General features: G+C 47.8%; 35 non-coding genes and 1 pseudogene across 35 annotated transcripts in view; all 36 read right to left on the bottom strand.

The window, feature by feature from the left end:
- Positions 1-65, bottom strand: part of LOC133433747 (5S ribosomal RNA) — a 119-nt gene extending 54 nt beyond the window's left edge. Inside the window, exon 1 of the ribosomal RNA XR_009777920.1 lies at positions 1-65. This exon is cut by the window's left edge and continues 54 nt beyond it. This is a non-coding gene — a ribosomal RNA (5S ribosomal RNA).
- A 199-nt stretch (positions 66-264) lies between these two features.
- On the bottom strand, positions 265-383 carry LOC133433957 (5S ribosomal RNA). Its single transcript, XR_009778121.1, has one exon. It is a non-coding gene; the product is annotated as a 5S ribosomal RNA (ribosomal RNA).
- Positions 384-600: 217 nt separating this feature from the next.
- On the bottom strand, positions 601-719 carry LOC133434050 (5S ribosomal RNA). The gene has a single exon (XR_009778210.1). It is a non-coding gene; the product is annotated as a 5S ribosomal RNA (ribosomal RNA).
- A 199-nt stretch (positions 720-918) lies between these two features.
- Positions 919-1,037, bottom strand: LOC133434209 (5S ribosomal RNA). Its single transcript, XR_009778362.1, has one exon. It is a non-coding gene; the product is annotated as a 5S ribosomal RNA (ribosomal RNA).
- A 199-nt stretch (positions 1,038-1,236) lies between these two features.
- Positions 1,237-1,355, bottom strand: LOC133433746 (5S ribosomal RNA). Its single transcript, XR_009777919.1, has one exon. It is a non-coding gene; the product is annotated as a 5S ribosomal RNA (ribosomal RNA).
- Positions 1,356-1,554: 199 nt separating this feature from the next.
- LOC133433956 (5S ribosomal RNA) lies at positions 1,555-1,673 on the bottom strand. Its single transcript, XR_009778120.1, has one exon. It is a non-coding gene; the product is annotated as a 5S ribosomal RNA (ribosomal RNA).
- A 217-nt stretch (positions 1,674-1,890) lies between these two features.
- Positions 1,891-2,009, bottom strand: LOC133434049 (5S ribosomal RNA). Its single transcript, XR_009778209.1, has one exon. It is a non-coding gene; the product is annotated as a 5S ribosomal RNA (ribosomal RNA).
- A 199-nt stretch (positions 2,010-2,208) lies between these two features.
- On the bottom strand, positions 2,209-2,327 carry LOC133434208 (5S ribosomal RNA). The gene has a single exon (XR_009778361.1). It is a non-coding gene; the product is annotated as a 5S ribosomal RNA (ribosomal RNA).
- Positions 2,328-2,526: 199 nt separating this feature from the next.
- On the bottom strand, positions 2,527-2,645 carry LOC133433745 (5S ribosomal RNA). Its single transcript, XR_009777918.1, has one exon. It is a non-coding gene; the product is annotated as a 5S ribosomal RNA (ribosomal RNA).
- Positions 2,646-2,844: 199 nt separating this feature from the next.
- On the bottom strand, positions 2,845-2,963 carry LOC133433744 (5S ribosomal RNA). The gene has a single exon (XR_009777917.1). It is a non-coding gene; the product is annotated as a 5S ribosomal RNA (ribosomal RNA).
- A 199-nt stretch (positions 2,964-3,162) lies between these two features.
- Positions 3,163-3,281, bottom strand: LOC133433896 (5S ribosomal RNA). Its single transcript, XR_009778063.1, has one exon. It is a non-coding gene; the product is annotated as a 5S ribosomal RNA (ribosomal RNA).
- A 217-nt stretch (positions 3,282-3,498) lies between these two features.
- LOC133433686 (5S ribosomal RNA) lies at positions 3,499-3,617 on the bottom strand (annotated as a pseudogene).
- Positions 3,618-3,816: 199 nt separating this feature from the next.
- LOC133433810 (5S ribosomal RNA) lies at positions 3,817-3,935 on the bottom strand. Its single transcript, XR_009777980.1, has one exon. It is a non-coding gene; the product is annotated as a 5S ribosomal RNA (ribosomal RNA).
- Positions 3,936-4,134: 199 nt separating this feature from the next.
- On the bottom strand, positions 4,135-4,253 carry LOC133433939 (5S ribosomal RNA). The gene has a single exon (XR_009778104.1). It is a non-coding gene; the product is annotated as a 5S ribosomal RNA (ribosomal RNA).
- Positions 4,254-4,450: 197 nt separating this feature from the next.
- Positions 4,451-4,569, bottom strand: LOC133433743 (5S ribosomal RNA). Its single transcript, XR_009777916.1, has one exon. It is a non-coding gene; the product is annotated as a 5S ribosomal RNA (ribosomal RNA).
- Positions 4,570-4,768: 199 nt separating this feature from the next.
- Positions 4,769-4,887, bottom strand: LOC133434160 (5S ribosomal RNA). Its single transcript, XR_009778316.1, has one exon. It is a non-coding gene; the product is annotated as a 5S ribosomal RNA (ribosomal RNA).
- Positions 4,888-5,086: 199 nt separating this feature from the next.
- Positions 5,087-5,205, bottom strand: LOC133434066 (5S ribosomal RNA). Its single transcript, XR_009778225.1, has one exon. It is a non-coding gene; the product is annotated as a 5S ribosomal RNA (ribosomal RNA).
- A 199-nt stretch (positions 5,206-5,404) lies between these two features.
- LOC133433911 (5S ribosomal RNA) lies at positions 5,405-5,523 on the bottom strand. The gene has a single exon (XR_009778077.1). It is a non-coding gene; the product is annotated as a 5S ribosomal RNA (ribosomal RNA).
- A 197-nt stretch (positions 5,524-5,720) lies between these two features.
- Positions 5,721-5,839, bottom strand: LOC133433742 (5S ribosomal RNA). Its single transcript, XR_009777915.1, has one exon. It is a non-coding gene; the product is annotated as a 5S ribosomal RNA (ribosomal RNA).
- A 199-nt stretch (positions 5,840-6,038) lies between these two features.
- On the bottom strand, positions 6,039-6,157 carry LOC133433797 (5S ribosomal RNA). The gene has a single exon (XR_009777968.1). It is a non-coding gene; the product is annotated as a 5S ribosomal RNA (ribosomal RNA).
- Positions 6,158-6,356: 199 nt separating this feature from the next.
- Positions 6,357-6,475, bottom strand: LOC133433889 (5S ribosomal RNA). The gene has a single exon (XR_009778056.1). It is a non-coding gene; the product is annotated as a 5S ribosomal RNA (ribosomal RNA).
- Positions 6,476-6,674: 199 nt separating this feature from the next.
- LOC133433990 (5S ribosomal RNA) lies at positions 6,675-6,793 on the bottom strand. The gene has a single exon (XR_009778152.1). It is a non-coding gene; the product is annotated as a 5S ribosomal RNA (ribosomal RNA).
- A 197-nt stretch (positions 6,794-6,990) lies between these two features.
- LOC133433741 (5S ribosomal RNA) lies at positions 6,991-7,109 on the bottom strand. The gene has a single exon (XR_009777914.1). It is a non-coding gene; the product is annotated as a 5S ribosomal RNA (ribosomal RNA).
- Positions 7,110-11,007: 3,898 nt separating this feature from the next.
- Positions 11,008-11,126, bottom strand: LOC133433739 (5S ribosomal RNA). Its single transcript, XR_009777912.1, has one exon. It is a non-coding gene; the product is annotated as a 5S ribosomal RNA (ribosomal RNA).
- Positions 11,127-11,325: 199 nt separating this feature from the next.
- Positions 11,326-11,444, bottom strand: LOC133434095 (5S ribosomal RNA). The gene has a single exon (XR_009778252.1). It is a non-coding gene; the product is annotated as a 5S ribosomal RNA (ribosomal RNA).
- Positions 11,445-11,643: 199 nt separating this feature from the next.
- LOC133433738 (5S ribosomal RNA) lies at positions 11,644-11,762 on the bottom strand. Its single transcript, XR_009777911.1, has one exon. It is a non-coding gene; the product is annotated as a 5S ribosomal RNA (ribosomal RNA).
- A 199-nt stretch (positions 11,763-11,961) lies between these two features.
- LOC133434118 (5S ribosomal RNA) lies at positions 11,962-12,080 on the bottom strand. Its single transcript, XR_009778274.1, has one exon. It is a non-coding gene; the product is annotated as a 5S ribosomal RNA (ribosomal RNA).
- A 199-nt stretch (positions 12,081-12,279) lies between these two features.
- LOC133434129 (5S ribosomal RNA) lies at positions 12,280-12,398 on the bottom strand. The gene has a single exon (XR_009778285.1). It is a non-coding gene; the product is annotated as a 5S ribosomal RNA (ribosomal RNA).
- A 184-nt stretch (positions 12,399-12,582) lies between these two features.
- On the bottom strand, positions 12,583-12,701 carry LOC133433737 (5S ribosomal RNA). The gene has a single exon (XR_009777910.1). It is a non-coding gene; the product is annotated as a 5S ribosomal RNA (ribosomal RNA).
- A 199-nt stretch (positions 12,702-12,900) lies between these two features.
- On the bottom strand, positions 12,901-13,019 carry LOC133433736 (5S ribosomal RNA). The gene has a single exon (XR_009777909.1). It is a non-coding gene; the product is annotated as a 5S ribosomal RNA (ribosomal RNA).
- Positions 13,020-13,218: 199 nt separating this feature from the next.
- LOC133434114 (5S ribosomal RNA) lies at positions 13,219-13,337 on the bottom strand. Its single transcript, XR_009778271.1, has one exon. It is a non-coding gene; the product is annotated as a 5S ribosomal RNA (ribosomal RNA).
- A 199-nt stretch (positions 13,338-13,536) lies between these two features.
- On the bottom strand, positions 13,537-13,655 carry LOC133433735 (5S ribosomal RNA). The gene has a single exon (XR_009777908.1). It is a non-coding gene; the product is annotated as a 5S ribosomal RNA (ribosomal RNA).
- Positions 13,656-13,854: 199 nt separating this feature from the next.
- Positions 13,855-13,973, bottom strand: LOC133433733 (5S ribosomal RNA). Its single transcript, XR_009777907.1, has one exon. It is a non-coding gene; the product is annotated as a 5S ribosomal RNA (ribosomal RNA).
- Positions 13,974-14,172: 199 nt separating this feature from the next.
- On the bottom strand, positions 14,173-14,291 carry LOC133434033 (5S ribosomal RNA). Its single transcript, XR_009778193.1, has one exon. It is a non-coding gene; the product is annotated as a 5S ribosomal RNA (ribosomal RNA).
- A 199-nt stretch (positions 14,292-14,490) lies between these two features.
- LOC133434032 (5S ribosomal RNA) lies at positions 14,491-14,609 on the bottom strand. The gene has a single exon (XR_009778192.1). It is a non-coding gene; the product is annotated as a 5S ribosomal RNA (ribosomal RNA).
- A 199-nt stretch (positions 14,610-14,808) lies between these two features.
- LOC133433732 (5S ribosomal RNA) lies at positions 14,809-14,927 on the bottom strand. Its single transcript, XR_009777906.1, has one exon. It is a non-coding gene; the product is annotated as a 5S ribosomal RNA (ribosomal RNA).
- Positions 14,928-15,000: the final 73 nt, after the last annotated feature.

Raw genomic sequence — 15,000 nt, 5'->3', positions numbered from 1 at the left:
CCGACCCTGCTTAGCTTCCGAGATCAGACGAGATCGGGCGCATCCAGGCTGGTATGGCCGTAAGCAGAAGCTGCAGCTTGAAATACCTCTTATATGGAGTTGAAGATAAGTCATAGAATATGAGTCATTGATTTGTTGGTTTTATTTGTTGGAGTTAAAGTGCCTTAACCATGTGCAAAACACTTTAGGACGTGAGCTGTCGCTGTTACCACGTTGAAATATGTGTGGGTAGATTAAGCGAGAGCGCTCTCTGCTGGTTGAAAAAGCTTACAGCACCTGGTATTCCCAGGCGGTCTCCCATCCAAGTACTAACCAGGCCCGACCCTGCTTAGCTTCCGAGATCAGACGAGATCGCGCGCATCCAGGCTGGTATGGCCGTAAGCTGAAGCTGCAGCTTGAAATACTTCTTATATGGAGTTGAAAATAAGTCATATAATACAAGTCATTGATTTGTTGGTGATAATAATTTAGAAGCGCTTATTTGTTGGAGTTAAAGTGCCTTAACCATGTGCAAAACACTTTAGGACGTGAGCTGTCGCTGTTACCACGTTGAAATATGTGTGGGTAGATTAAGCGAGAGCGTTCTCTGCTGGTTGAAAAAGCTTAAAGCACCTGGTATTCCCAGGCGGTCTCCCATCCAAGTACTAACCAGGCCCGACCCTGCTTAGCTTCCGAGATCAGACGAGATCGGGCGCATCCAGGCTGGTATGGCCGTAAGCAGAAGCTGCAGCTTGAAATACCTCTTATATGGAGTTGAAGATAAGTCATAGAATATAAGTCATTGATTTGTTGGTTTTATTTGTTGGAGTTAAAGTGCCTTAACCATGTGCAAAACACTTTAGGACGTGAGCTGTCGCTGTTACCACGTTGAAATGTGTGTGGGTAGATTAAGCGACAGCGCTCTCTGCTGGTTGAAAAAGCTTACAGCACCTGGTACTCCCAGGCGGTCTCCCATCCAAGTACTAACCAGGCCCGACCCTGCTTAGCTTCCGAGATCAGACGAGATTGGGCGCATCCAGGCTGGTATTGCCGTAAGCAGAAGCTCCTGCTTGAAAAACCTCTTATATGGAGTTGAAGATAAGTCATAGAATATAAGTCATTGATTTGTTGGTTTTATTTGTTGGAGTTAAAGTGCCTTAACCATGTGCATAACACTTTAGGACGTGAGCTGTCGCTGTTACCACGTTGAAATGTGTGTGGGTAGATTAAGCGACAGCACTCTCTGCTGGTTGAAAAAGCTTACAGCACCTGGTATTCCCAGGCGGTCTCCCATCCAAGTACTAACCAGGCCCGACCCTGCTTAGCTTCCGAGATCAGACGAGATCGGGCGCATCCAGGCTGGTATGGCCGTAAGCAGAAGCTGCAGCTTGAAATACCTCTTATATGGAGTTGAAGATAAGTCATAGAATATAAGTCATTGATTTGTTGGTTTTATTTGTTGGAGTTAAAGTGCCTTAACCATGTGCAAAACACTTTAGGACGTGAGCTGTCGCTGTTACCACGTTGAAATATGTGTGGGTAGATTAAGCGAGAGCGCTCTCTGCTGGTTGAAAAAGCTTACAGCACCTGGTATTCCCAGGCGGTCTCCCATCCAAGTACTAACCAGGCCCGACCCTGCTTAGCTTCCGAGATCAGACGAGATCGCGCGCATCCAGGCTGGTATGGCCGTAAGCTGAAGCTGCAGCTTGAAATACTTCTTATATGGAGTTGAAAATAAGTCATATAATACAAGTCATTGATTTGTTGGTGATAATAATTTAGAAGCGCTTATTTGTTGGAGTTAAAGTGCCTTAACCATGTGCAAAACACTTTAGGACGTGAGCTGTCGCTGTTACCACGTTGAAATATGTGTGGGTAGATTAAGCGAGAGCGTTCTCTGCTGGTTGAAAAAGCTTAAAGCACCTGGTATTCCCAGGCGGTCTCCCATCCAAGTACTAACCAGGCCCGACCCTGCTTAGCTTCCGAGATCAGACGAGATCGGGCGCATCCAGGCTGGTATGGCCGTAAGCAGAAGCTGCAGCTTGAAATACCTCTTATATGGAGTTGAAGATAAGTCATAGAATATAAGTCATTGATTTGTTGGTTTTATTTGTTGGAGTTAAAGTGCCTTAACCATGTGCAAAACACTTTAGGACGTGAGCTGTCGCTGTTACCACGTTGAAATGTGTGTGGGTAGATTAAGCGACAGCGCTCTCTGCTGGTTGAAAAAGCTTACAGCACCTGGTACTCCCAGGCGGTCTCCCATCCAAGTACTAACCAGGCCCGACCCTGCTTAGCTTCCGAGATCAGACGAGATTGGGCGCATCCAGGCTGGTATTGCCGTAAGCAGAAGCTCCTGCTTGAAAAACCTCTTATATGGAGTTGAAGATAAGTCATAGAATATAAGTCATTGATTTGTTGGTTTTATTTGTTGGAGTTAAAGTGCCTTAACCATGTGCATAACACTTTAGGACGTGAGCTGTCGCTGTTACCACGTTGAAATGTGTGTGGGTAGATTAAGCGACAGCACTCTCTGCTGGTTGAAAAAGCTTACAGCACCTGGTATTCCCAGGCGGTCTCCCATCCAAGTACTAACCAGGCCCGACCCTGCTTAGCTTCCGAGATCAGACGAGATCGGGCGCATCCAGGCTGGTATGGCCGTAAGCAGAAGCTGCAGCTTGAAATACCTCTTATATGGAGTTGAAGATAAGTCATAGAATATAAGTCATTGATTTGTTGGTTTTATTTGTTGGAGTTAAAGTGCCTTAACCATGTGCATAACACTTTAGGACGTGAGCTGTCGCTGTTACCACGTTGAAATGTGTGTGGGTAGATTAAGCGACAGCGCTCTCTGCTGGTTGAAAAAGCTTACAGCACCTGGTATTCCCAGGCGGTCTCCCATCCAAGTACTAACCAGGCCCGACCCTGCTTAGCTTCCGAGATCAGACGAGATCGGGCGCATCCAGGCTGGTATGGCCGTAAGCAGAAGCTGCAGCTTGAAATACCTCTTATATGGAGTTGAAGATAAGTCATAGAATATAAGTCATTGATTTGTTGGTTTTATTTGTTGGAGTTAAAGTGCCTTAACCATGTGCATAACACTTTAGGACGTGAGCTGTCGCTGTTACCACGTTGAAATATGTGTGGGTAGATTAAGCGAGAGCACTCTCTGCTGGTTGAAAAAGCTTACAGCACCTGGTATTCACAGGCGGTCTCCCATCCAAGTACTAACCAGGCCCGACCCTGCTTAGCTTCCGAGATCAGACGAGATCGGGCGCATCCAGGCTGGTATGGCCGTAAGCTGAATCTGCCGCTTGAAATACTTCTTATATGGAGTTGAAGATAAGTCATATAATACAAGTCATTGATTTGTTGTTGATAATAATTTAGAAGCGCTTATTTGTTGGAGTTAAAGTGCCTTAACCATGTGCAAAACACTTTAGGACGTGAGCTGTCGCTGTTACCACGTTGAAATATGTGTGGGTAGATTAAGCAAGACCGTTCTCTGTTGGTTGAAAAAGCTTACAGCACCTTGTACTCCCAGGCGGTCTCCCATCCAAGTACTAACCAGGCCCGACCCTGCTTAGCTTCCGAGATCAGACGAGATTGGGCGCATCCACGCTGGTATGGCCGTAAGCAGAAGCTCCTGCTTGAAATACCTCTTATATGGAGTTGAAGATAAGTCATAGAATATAAGTCATTGATTTGTTGGTTTTATTTGTTGGAGTTAAAGTGCCTTAACCATGTGCAAAACACTTTAGGACGTGAGCTGTCGCTGTTACCACGTTGAAATATGTGTGGGTAGATTAAGCGAGAGCGTTCTCTGCTGGTTGAAAAAGCTTACAGCACCTGGTATTCCCAGGCGGTCTCCCATCCAAGTACTAACCAGGCCCGACCCTGCTTAGCTTCCGAGATCAGATGAGATCGGGCGCATCCAGGCTGGTATGGCCGTAAGCAGAAGTTGCAGCTTGAAATACCTCTTATATGGAGTTGAAGATAAGTCATAGAATATAAGTCATTGATTTGTTGGTTTTATTTGTTGGAGTTAAAGTGCCTTAACCATGTGCAAAACACTTTAGGACGTGAGCTGTCGCTGTTACCACGTTGAAATATGTGTGGGTAGATTAAGCGAGAGCGTTCTCTGCTGGTTGAAAAAGCTTACAGCACCTGGTATTCCCAGGCGGTCTCCCATCCAAATACTAACCAGGCCCGACCCTGCTTAGCTTCCGAGATCAGACGAGATCGGGCGCATCCAGGCTGGTATGGCCGTAAGCAGAAGTTGCAGCTTGAAATACCTCTTATATGGAGTTGAAGATAAGTCATAGAATATGTCATTGATTTGTTGGTTTTATTTGTTGGAGTTAAAGTGCCTTAACCATGTGCATAACACTTTAGGACGTGAGCTGTCGCTGTTACCACGTTGAAATGTGTGTGGGTAGATTAAGCGACAGCACTCTCTGCTGGTTGAAAAAGCTTACAGCACCTGGTATTCCCAGGCGGTCTCCCATCCAAGTACTAACCAGGCCCGACCCTGCTTAGCTTCCGAGATCAGACGAGATCGGGCGCATCCAGGCTGGTATGGCCGTAAGCAGAAGCTGCAGCTTGAAATACCTCTTATATGGAGTTGAAGATAAGTCATAGAATATGAGTCATTGATTTGTTGGTTTTATTTGTTGGAGTTAAAGTGCCTTAACCATGTGCAAAACAATTTAGGACGTGAGCTGTCGCTGTTACCACGTTGAAATATGTGTGGGTAGATTAAGCGAGAGCGCTCTCTGCTGGTTGAAAAAGCTTACAGCACCTGGTATTCCCAGGCGGTCTCCCATCCAAGTACTAACCAGGCCCGACCCTGCTTAGCTTCCGAGATCAGACGAGATTGGGCGCATCCAGGCTGGTATTGCCGTAAGCAGAAGCTCCTGCTTGAAATACCTCTTATATGGAGTTGAAGATAAGTCATAGAATATAAGTCATTGATTTGTTGGTTTTATTTGTTGGAGTTAAAGTGCCTTAACCATGTGCAAAACACTTTAGGACGTGAGCTGTCGCTGTTACCACGTTGAAATATGTGTGGGTAGATTAAGCGAGAGCGCTCTCTGCTGGTTGAAAAAGCTTACAGCACCTGGTATTCCCAGGCGGTCTCCCATCCAAGTACTAACCAGGCACGACCCTGCTTAGCTTCCGAGATCAGACGAGATCGGGCGCATCCAGGCTGGTATGGCCGTAAGCAGAAGCTGCAGCTTGAAATACCTCTGATATGGAGTTGAAGATAAGTCATAGAATATAAGTCATTGATTTGTTGGTTTTATTTGTTGGAGTTAAAGTGCCTTAACCATGTGCAAAACACTTTAGGACGTGAGCTGTCGCTGTTACCACGTTGAAATATGTGTGGGTAGATTAAGCGAGAGCGCTCTCTGCTGGTTGAAAAAGCTTACAGCACCTGGTATTCCCGGACGGTCTCCCATCCAAGTACTAACCAGGCCCGACCCTGCTTAGCTTCCGAGATCAGACGAGATCGGGCGCATCCAGGCTGGTATGGCCGTAAGCAGAAGTTGCAGCTTGAAATACCTCTTATATGGAGTTGAAGATAAGTCATAGAATATGTCATTGATTTGTTGGTTTTGTTTGTTGGAGTTAAAGTGCCTTAACCATGTGCATAACACTTTAGGACGTGAGCTGTCGCTGTTACCACGTTGAAATGTGTGTGGGTAGATTAAGCGACAGCGCTCTCTGCTGGTTGAAAAAGCTTACAGCACCTGGTATTCCCAGGCGGTCTCCCATCCAAGTACTAACCAGGCCCGACCCTGCTTAGCTTCCGAGATCAGACGAGATCGGGCGCATCCAGGCTGGTATGGCCGTAAGCAGAAGCTGCAGCTTGAAATACCTCTGATATGGAGTTGAAGATAAGTCATAGAATATATGTCATTGATTTGTTGGTTTTATTTGTTTGAGTTAAAGTGCCTTAACCATGTACAAAACACTTTAGGACGTGAGCTGTCGCTGTTACCACGTTGAAATATGTGTGGGTAGATTAAGCGACAGCGCTCTCTGCTGGTTGAAAAAGCTTACAGCACCTGGTATTCCCAGGCGGTCTCCCATCCAAGTACTAACCAGGCCCGACCCTGCTTAGCTTCCGAGATCAGATGAGATCGGGCGCATCCAGGCTGGTATGGCCGTAAGCAGAAGCTGCAGCTTGAAATACCTCTGATATGGAGTTGAAGATAAGTCATAGAATATAAGTCATTGATTTGTTGGTTTTATTTGTTGGAGTTAAAGTGCCTTAACCATGTGCAAAACAATTTAGGACGTGAGCTGTCGCTGTTACCACGTTGAAATATGTGTGGGTAGATGAAGCGAGAGCGCTCTCTGCTGGTTGAAAAAGCTTACAGCACCTGGTATTCCCAGGCGGTCTCCCATCCAAGTACTAACCAGGCCCGACCCTGCTTAGCTTCCGAGATCAGATGAGATCGGACGCATCCAGGCTGGTATGGCCGTAAGCAGAAGTTGCAGCTTGAAATACCTCTTATATGGAGTTGAAGATAAGTCATAGAATATAAGTCATTGATTTGTTGGTTTTATTTGTTGGAGTTAAAGTGCCTTAACCATGTGCAAAACACTTTAGGACGTGAGCTGTCGCTGTTACCACGTTGAAATATGTGTGGGTAGATTAAGCGAGAGCGTTCTCTGCTGGTTGAAAAAGCTTACAGCACCTGGTATTCCCAGGCGGTCTCCCATCCAAGTAGTAACCAGGCCCGACCCTGCTTAGCTTCCGAGATCAGACGAGATCGGGCGCATCCAGGCTGGTATGGCCGTAAGCAGAAGTTGCAGCTTGAAATACCTCTTATATGGAGTTGAAGATAAGTCATAGAATATGTCATTGATTTGTTGGTTTTATTTGTTGGAGTTAAAGTGCCTTAACCATGTGCATAACACTTTAGGACGTGAGCTGTCGCTGTTACCACGTTGAAATGTGTGTGGGTAGATTAAGCGACAGCACTCTCTGCTGGTTGAAAAAGCTTACAGCACCTGGTATTCCCAGGCGGTCTCCCATCCAAGTACTAACCAGGCCCGACCCTGCTTAGCTTCCGAGATCAGACGAGATCGGGCGCATCCAGGCTGGTATGGCCGTAAGCAGAAGCTGCAGCTTCTCTGGTCCTCCTGACACCGCAGCAGAACCTCTGGTCCTCCTGACACCGCAGCAGAACCGTGGTCTGTGTATCCCTGGCACCCGCTCACGTCAAACTTACCGAAGCATTTCCAACGCAGCAGGCCCAGTATTTGGGCCTCTGCCGGTAAGTTTTGATACAACTTTTACTTCTCCCGTGTACACCGCAACTGTCTTCTCTCCGCTGCGGGCTCCTCTTGGAGCCCTCGCGAGTAAGTTTTGCTCTGAACCACCGGCTAAAGCAACCAGCTAGCTGCTCGCTACTCTGCCATTACTCGTTACTGGTCACCGCTGTTTTCCGTCCTCAGCCACCACCATCTCCACCTCAACAAGCTTACCTGCTGGATGTAGCATGCTGTGGCTAATCCTGTGGATATTCCTGGGGTTCTCGTCGCTCCTCTACACCCGGACCCTCGGCTCCTCGACGCTAGCTCTCGTTAGCTTCCAGCTACCGCTCTCGACCCGGACCATGCCGCCGCTCCACTCCGTCGCGGCCCACCACCCGCGCCCGACACCCGGTCCACTCTGGCAAAACCATCCTCCACACAGCCGCTCAGGACGCATGTTTTCCTACAACTTCACGTCGCCAAACTCCATTCCTTCCTTCTGGTCTCCCTGCCGTCCTGCAACTTCGTTACGTCATCACAACAAACAGAATCTGTCCAATCTCCGTCCACTTCCTCAGTCCTCTCAGCCAATCACCAAGCAACACCACCTGAAACTGGCTCTGTTCAACACCCGCTCTCTCAACAACAAAAGCCTGCTGCTGAATGAATTTATAACGGACAATAATCTGGATTTCCTCTGTCTAACAGAAACCTGGCACAAACCCCTGGACTATTTCTCATTAAATCAGGCCACTCCCCCCAACTTCACCTACATGGAACAAGCTCGTGCTGAGGGGCGGGGGGGCGGTGTTGCAGCAATATACAGAAAGGACATTAAAGCAACCTCCATCCCCATTCCTGTCATTCCTTCATTCGAACACACTGCCTTCAAACTACCTGGCCCCACTCCTCTTGTCACCGCCGTCATTTATCGCCCCCCCAAACCAAACCCCTCCTTTCTCTCGGATCTCTCGGATTTTCTGACCCAGCTCTGCTCCATCTCTCCCTCTGTTCTCCTCCTGGGTGATTTCAACTTCCACATCAACGATCCTAACTGTAAACCTGCTGCTGAATTCCTGGACCTGCTACACTGCCTCAACTTCACTCAACACGTCGACTTCCCCACTCACGCCCGCGGCCACACCCTCGATCTCGTCTGCTCCACCGGCCTCACCATAAATCAGCTCTCCAGCCTCAACCTCCACGTGTCTGATCACCTGGCAATCATTATGGACATCAACATCCCCATCCCCACTCCCAAAGAAGTACGCAAAATATTCTTCCGCAACATCAGATCCATCTCCCCCTCTGCCCTCTCAGCCTCTCTCGCCACTCAGATGTCCGCCTCCCCTCCCCCGTCACCCGACAACCCCTCGGACCTCGTGGATTACTACAATCATACACTCTCCTCCTGTCTTGATCAACTGGCTCCCATCAAAACCAAAACAGTCTCTTTCGCACGCTCAGCACCCTGGTACACCCCTGAACTCCGCAAACTGAAATCCCGTAAACGTCAACTCGAGCGACTCTGCAAGAAATCTGGATTAACTGTTCACCAACTCGCCTACACTGATCATCTCCACCAATACAAGGATGCCCTCAACTCAACTCGCTCCACCTACTTCTCCAACATCATCCATTCCGACTCCTCCAACCCAAAGGCTCTCTTCTCCACAATCAACAAACTTCTCAAACCCAGTGACAACATCTCCAACTCCTTCACAGTCTCTAAGTGCAACGACTTCCTCTCATTTTTTCAATCCAAAATCCAGACCATCTACAGTAACCTGACCACCTCCTCCACCCCCTCCACCTCCCCACCTGTTTACCCCCCCTCCACCACTCAGCCCCTGTCTCACTTCTCTCCCATGTCTTCAGCGTCTCTTTCCACTGTCATGATGGGCATGAAAACCTCTTCCTGTGCTCTGGACCCCATCCCATCCACATTTATAAAAAACTGTCTCCCAGCCATTTCCCCACTCATCATCAACATCGTCAACTCCTCCTTCAGCTCTGGATCAGTCCCGGACACCCTCAAACTGGCAGCTGTCACCCCCATCCTCAAAAAACCTGGACTCAACCCTGACACCATGAACAACTTCCGGCCCATTTCCAACCTCCCTTTCCTGTCAAAAATTCTGGAACGCGCCGTCGCCACTCAGCTCAAGACCCACCTCACCTCCAATGATCTGTTTGAAACATTTCAATCTGGTTTCCGCTCACGTCACAGCACAGAAACAGCCCTCATCAAAGTCACCAATGACCTCCTTCTCTCCTCCGACTCCGGCAACCTCAGCATCCTCCTTCTCCTGGACCTCACAGCAGCCTTCGACACCATCAGCCACACCATCCTCCTTTCCCGCCTGGAATCATCTCTCTACATCACCGGATCCGCCCTCTCCTGGTTACAATCCTATCTCACCAACAGACATCAATTCATCAGCATCAACAACTGCTCCTCCTCCACTGCCCCTCTGTCACAAGGCGTCCCCCAGGGTTCGGTGCTTGGTCCTCTACTCTTCATCCTCTACATGCTCCCCCTTGGCAACATCATCCGCCGCCACCGCCTCCACTTCCACTGCTACGCCGACGACGTCCAACTGTACATCTCCATCAAATCCCTCACCTCTGCAACCCACTCTACCCTGACCAACTGCCTCGCCGAAATCAAGTCATGGATGCACTCGAACTTCCTCCAACTCAACTACAACAAATCGGACATGCTCATCATCGGCCCAAAATCCCTCACCAAAACCGCTCACAACTTCACCCTCACCATGGACAACTCCATTCTGTCTCCCTCCACTCACATCCGCAACCTCGGAGTTATCCTGGACAGTAACCTCTCCTTCCAACACCATGTCAACCACATCACAAGGACTGCTTTCTTCCACCTGAAAAATATTGCCCGTCTCCGTCCATCACTCTCCTTCTCTACCGCTGAAACCTTGATCCACGCCTTCATCACCTCAAGACTCGACTACTGCAACAGCATCCTCTACGGTTCAACTTCCAAGGTCCTCAATAAACTCCAATATATTCAAAACTCTGCTGCCCGCCTGCTCACCCACACCCGCTCCAGAGACCACATCACCCCAGTCCTCCAGAAGCTCCACTGGCTCCCCATCCCTCAACGGATCCACTTCAAAATCCTTCTCCTCACCCACAAAGCCCTCCACAACCAGGCCCCCTGCTACCTCACCGACCTGCTCCACCGCTACACTCCCTCCCGCAGCCTCCGCTCCTCTGACGCCAACCTCCTGTCCCTTCCAGTCAGAACCAAGCACCGGACCTGGGGCGACAGGGCCTTCTCCATCGCTGCACCCACCCTCTGGAACTCCCTCCCCAAAAACATCCGTGACTGTACAGACCTCCCAGCATTCAAATCCCATCTCAAAACTCACCTTTACAGAACTGCTTTTAATGTGTGATTAATGTCCTGTCTCATGTTGTGTCCTTTTGTACTGTCCTGTGTAATTGTAATTTGTATTATGTGTTTTGTCTTAATGTAAAGCGTCTTTGAGTGCCCAGAAAAGCGCTATATAAATAAAATGTATTATTATTATTATTATTATTAATACCTCTGATATGGAGTTCAAGATAAGTCATAGAATATAAGTCATTGATTTGTTGGTTTTATTTGTTGGAGTTAAAGTGCCTTAACCATGTACAAAGCACTTTAGGACGTGAGCTGTCGCTGTTACCACGTTGAAATATGTGTGGGTAGATTAAGCGAGAGCACTCTCTGCTGGTTGAAAAAGCTTACAGCACCTGGTATTCCCAGGCGGTCTCCCATCCAAGTACTAACCAGGCCCGACCCTGCTTAGCTTCCGAGATCAGACGAGATCGGGCGCATCCAGGCTGGTATGGCCGTAAGCAGGAGCTGCAGCTTGAAATACCTCTTATATGGAGTTGAAGATAAGTCATAGAATATTAGTCATTGATTTGTTGGTTTTATTTGTTGGAGTTAAAGTGCCTTAACCATGTGCAAAACAATTTAGGACGTGAGCTGTCGCTGTTACCACGTTGAAATATGTGTGGGTAGATTAAGCGAGAGCGCTCTCTGCTGGTTGAAAAAGCTTACAGCACCTGGTATTCCCAGGCGGTCTCCCATCCAAGTACTAACCAGGCCCAACCCTGCTTAGCTTCCGAGATCAGACGAGATTGGGCGCATCCAGGCTGGTATTGCCGTAAGCAGAAGCTCCTGCTTGAAATACCTCTTATATGGAGTTGAAGATAAGTCATAGAATATAAGTCATTGATTTGTTGGTTTTATTTGTTGGAGTTAAAGTGCCTTAACCATGTGCAAAACACTTTAGGATGTGAGCTGTCGCTGTTACCACGTTGAAATATGTGTGGGTAGATTAAGCGAGAGCGCTCTCTGCTGGTTGAAAAAGCTTACAGCACCTGGTATTCCCAGGCGGTCTCCCATCCAAGTACTAACCAGGCCCGACCCTGCTTAGCTTCCGAGATCAGACGAGATCGGGCGCATCCAGGCTGGTATGGCCGTAAGCAGAAGCTGCAGCTTGAAATACCTCTGATATGGAGTTGAAGATAAGTCATAGAATATAAGTCATTGATTTGTTGGTTTTATTTGTTGGAGTTAAAGTGCCTTAACCATGTGCAAAACACTTTAGGACGTGAGCTGTCGCTGTTACCACGTTGAAATATGTCTGGGTAGATTAAGCGAGAGCGCTCTCTGCTGGTTGAAAAAGCTTACAGCACCTGGTATTCCCGGACGGTCTCCCATCCAAGTACTAACCAGGCCCGACCCTGCTTAGCTTCCGAGATCAGATGAGATCGGGCGCATCCAGGCTGGTATGGCCTTAAGCAGAAGTTGCAGCTTGAAATACCTCTTATATGGAGTTGAAGATAAGTCATAGAATATAAGTCATCGATTTGTTGGTTTTATTTGTTGGAGTTAAAGTGCCTTAACCATGTGCAAAACACTTTAGGACGTGAGCTGTCGCTGTTACCACGTTGAAATATGTGTGGGTAGATTAAGCGAGAGCGTTCTCTGCTGGTTGAAAAAGCTTACAGAACCTGGTATTCCCAGGCGGTCTCCCATCCAAGTACTAACCAGGTCCGACCCTGCTTAGCTTCCGAGATCAGACGAGATCGGGCGCATCCAGGCTGGTATGGCCGTAAGCAGAAGTTGCAGCTTGAAATACCTCTTATATGGAGTTGAAGATAAGTCATAGAATATGTCATTGATTTGTTGGTGTTAAAGTGCCTTAACCATGTGCATAACACTTTAGGACGTGAGCTGTCGCTGTTACCACGTTGAAATGTGTGTGGGTAGATTAAGCGACAGCGCTCTCTGCTGGTTGAAAAAGCTTACAGCACCTGGTATTCCCAGGCGGTCTCCCATCCAAGTACTAACCAGGCCCGACCCTGCTTAGCTTCCGAGATCAGACGAGATCGGGCGCATCCAGGCTGGTATGGCCGTAAGCAGAAGCTGCAGCTTGAAATACCTCTGATATGGAGTTGAAGATAAGTCATAGAATATATGTCATTGATTTGTTGGTTTTATTTGTTGGAGTTAAAGTGCCTTAACCATGTACAAAACACTTTAGGACGTGAGCTGTCGCTGTTACCACGTTGAAATATGTGTGGGTAGATTAAGCGACAGCGCTCTCTGCTGGTTGAAAAAGCTTACAGCACCTGGTATTCCCAGGCGGTCTCCCATCCAAGTACTAACCAGGCCCGACCCTGCTTAGCTTCCGAGATCAGACGAGATCGGGCGCATCCAGGCTGGTATGGCCGTAAGCAGAAGCTGCAGCTTGAAATACCTCTGATATGGAGTTGAAGATAAGTCATAGAATATAAGTCATTGATTTGTTGGTTTTATTTGTTGGAGTTAAAGTGCCTTAACCATGTGCAAAACACTTTAGGACGTGAGCTGTCGCTGTTACCACGTTGAAATATGTGTGGGTAGATTAAGCGAGAGCGCTCTCTGCTGGTTGAAAAAGCTTACAGCACCAGGTATTCCCAGGCGGTCTCCCATCCAAGTACTAACCAGGCCCGACCCTGCTTAGCTTCCGAGATCAGATGATATCGGGCGCATCCAGGCTGGTATGGCCATAAGCAGAAGTTGCAGCTTGAAATACCTCTTATATGGAGTTGAAGATAAGCCATAGAATATAAATCATTGATTTGTTGGTTTTATTTGTTGGAGTTAAAGTGCCTTAACCATGTGCAAAACACTTTAGGACGTGAGCTGTCGCTGTTACCACGTTGAAATGTGTGTGGGTAGATTAAGCGACAGCGCTCTCTGCTGGTTGAAAAAGCTTACAGCACCTGGTATTCCCAGGCGGTCTCCCATCCAAGTACTAACCAGGCCCGACCCTGCTTAGCTTCCGAGATCAGACGAGATCGGGCGCATCCAGGCTGGTATGGCCGTAAGCAGAAGCTGCAGCTTGAAATACCTCTGATATGGAGTTGAAGATAAGTCATAGAATATATGTCATTGATTTGTTGGTTTTATTTGTTGGAGTTAAAGTGCCTTAACCATGTACAAAACACTTTAGGACGTGAGCTGTCGCTGTTACCACGTTGAAATATGTGTGGGTAGATTAAGCGACAGCGCTCTCTGCTGGTTGAAAAAGCTTACAGCACCTGGTATTCCCAGGCGGTCTCCCATCCAAGTACTAACCAGGCCCGACCCTGCTTAGCTTCCGAGATCAGACGAGATCGGGCGCATCCAGGCTGGTATGGCCGTAAGCAGAAGCTGCAGCTTGAAATACCTCTGATATGGAGTTGAAGATAAGTCATAGAATATAAGTCATTGATTTGTTGGTTTTATTTGTTGGAGTTAAAGTGCCTTAACCATGTGCAAAACACTTTAGGACGTGAGCTGTCGCTGTTACCACGTTGAAATATGTGTGGGTAGATTAAGCGAGAGCGCTCTCTGCTGGTTGAAAAAGCTTACAGCACCTGGTATTCCCAGGCGGTCTCCCATCCAAGTACTAACCAGGCCCGACCCTGCTTAGCTTCCGAGATCAGATGATATCGGGCGCATCCAGGCTGGTATGGCCGTAAGCAGAAGTTGCAGCTTGAAATACCTCTTATATGGAGTTGAAGATAAGTCATAGAATATAAGTCATTGATTTGTTGGTTTTATTTGTTGGAGTTAAAGTGCCTTAACCATGTGCAAAACACTTTAGGACGTGAGCTGTCGCTGTTACCACGTTGAAATATGTGTGGGTAGATTAAGCGAGAGCGCTCTCTGCTGGTTGAAAAAGCTTACAGCACCTGGTATTCCCAGGCGGTCTCCCATCCAAGTACTAACCAGGCCCGACCCTGCTTAGCTTCCGAGATCAGATGATATCGGGCGCATCCAGGCTGGTATGGCCGTAAGCAGAAGTTGCAGCTTGAAATACCTCTTATATGGAGTTGAAGATAAGCCATAGAATATAAATCATTGATTTGTTGGTTTTATTTGTTGGAGTTAAAGTGCCTTAACCATGTGCAAAACACTTTAGGACGTGAGCTGTCGCTGTTACCACGTTGAAATGTGTGTGGGTAGATTAAGCGACAGCGCTCTCTGCTGGTTGAAAAAGCTTACAGCACCTGGTATTCCCAGGCGGTCTCCCATCCAAGTACTAACCAGGCCCGACCCTGCTTAGCTTCCGAGATCAGACGAGATCGGGCGCATCCAGGCTGGTATGGCCGTAAGCAGAAGCTGCAGCTTGAAATACCTCTGATATGGAGTTGAAGATAAGTCATAGAATATATGTCATTGATTTGTTG

Source organism: Cololabis saira, unplaced genomic scaffold (assembly GCF_033807715.1).
Source record: "Cololabis saira isolate AMF1-May2022 unplaced genomic scaffold, fColSai1.1 scf045, whole genome shotgun sequence".
NCBI lineage: Eukaryota > Metazoa > Chordata > Actinopteri > Beloniformes > Belonidae > Cololabis > Cololabis saira.
The sequence above is the reverse complement of the archived record's forward strand: the minus strand, read 5'-3'. Positions and strand labels throughout refer to the sequence as shown.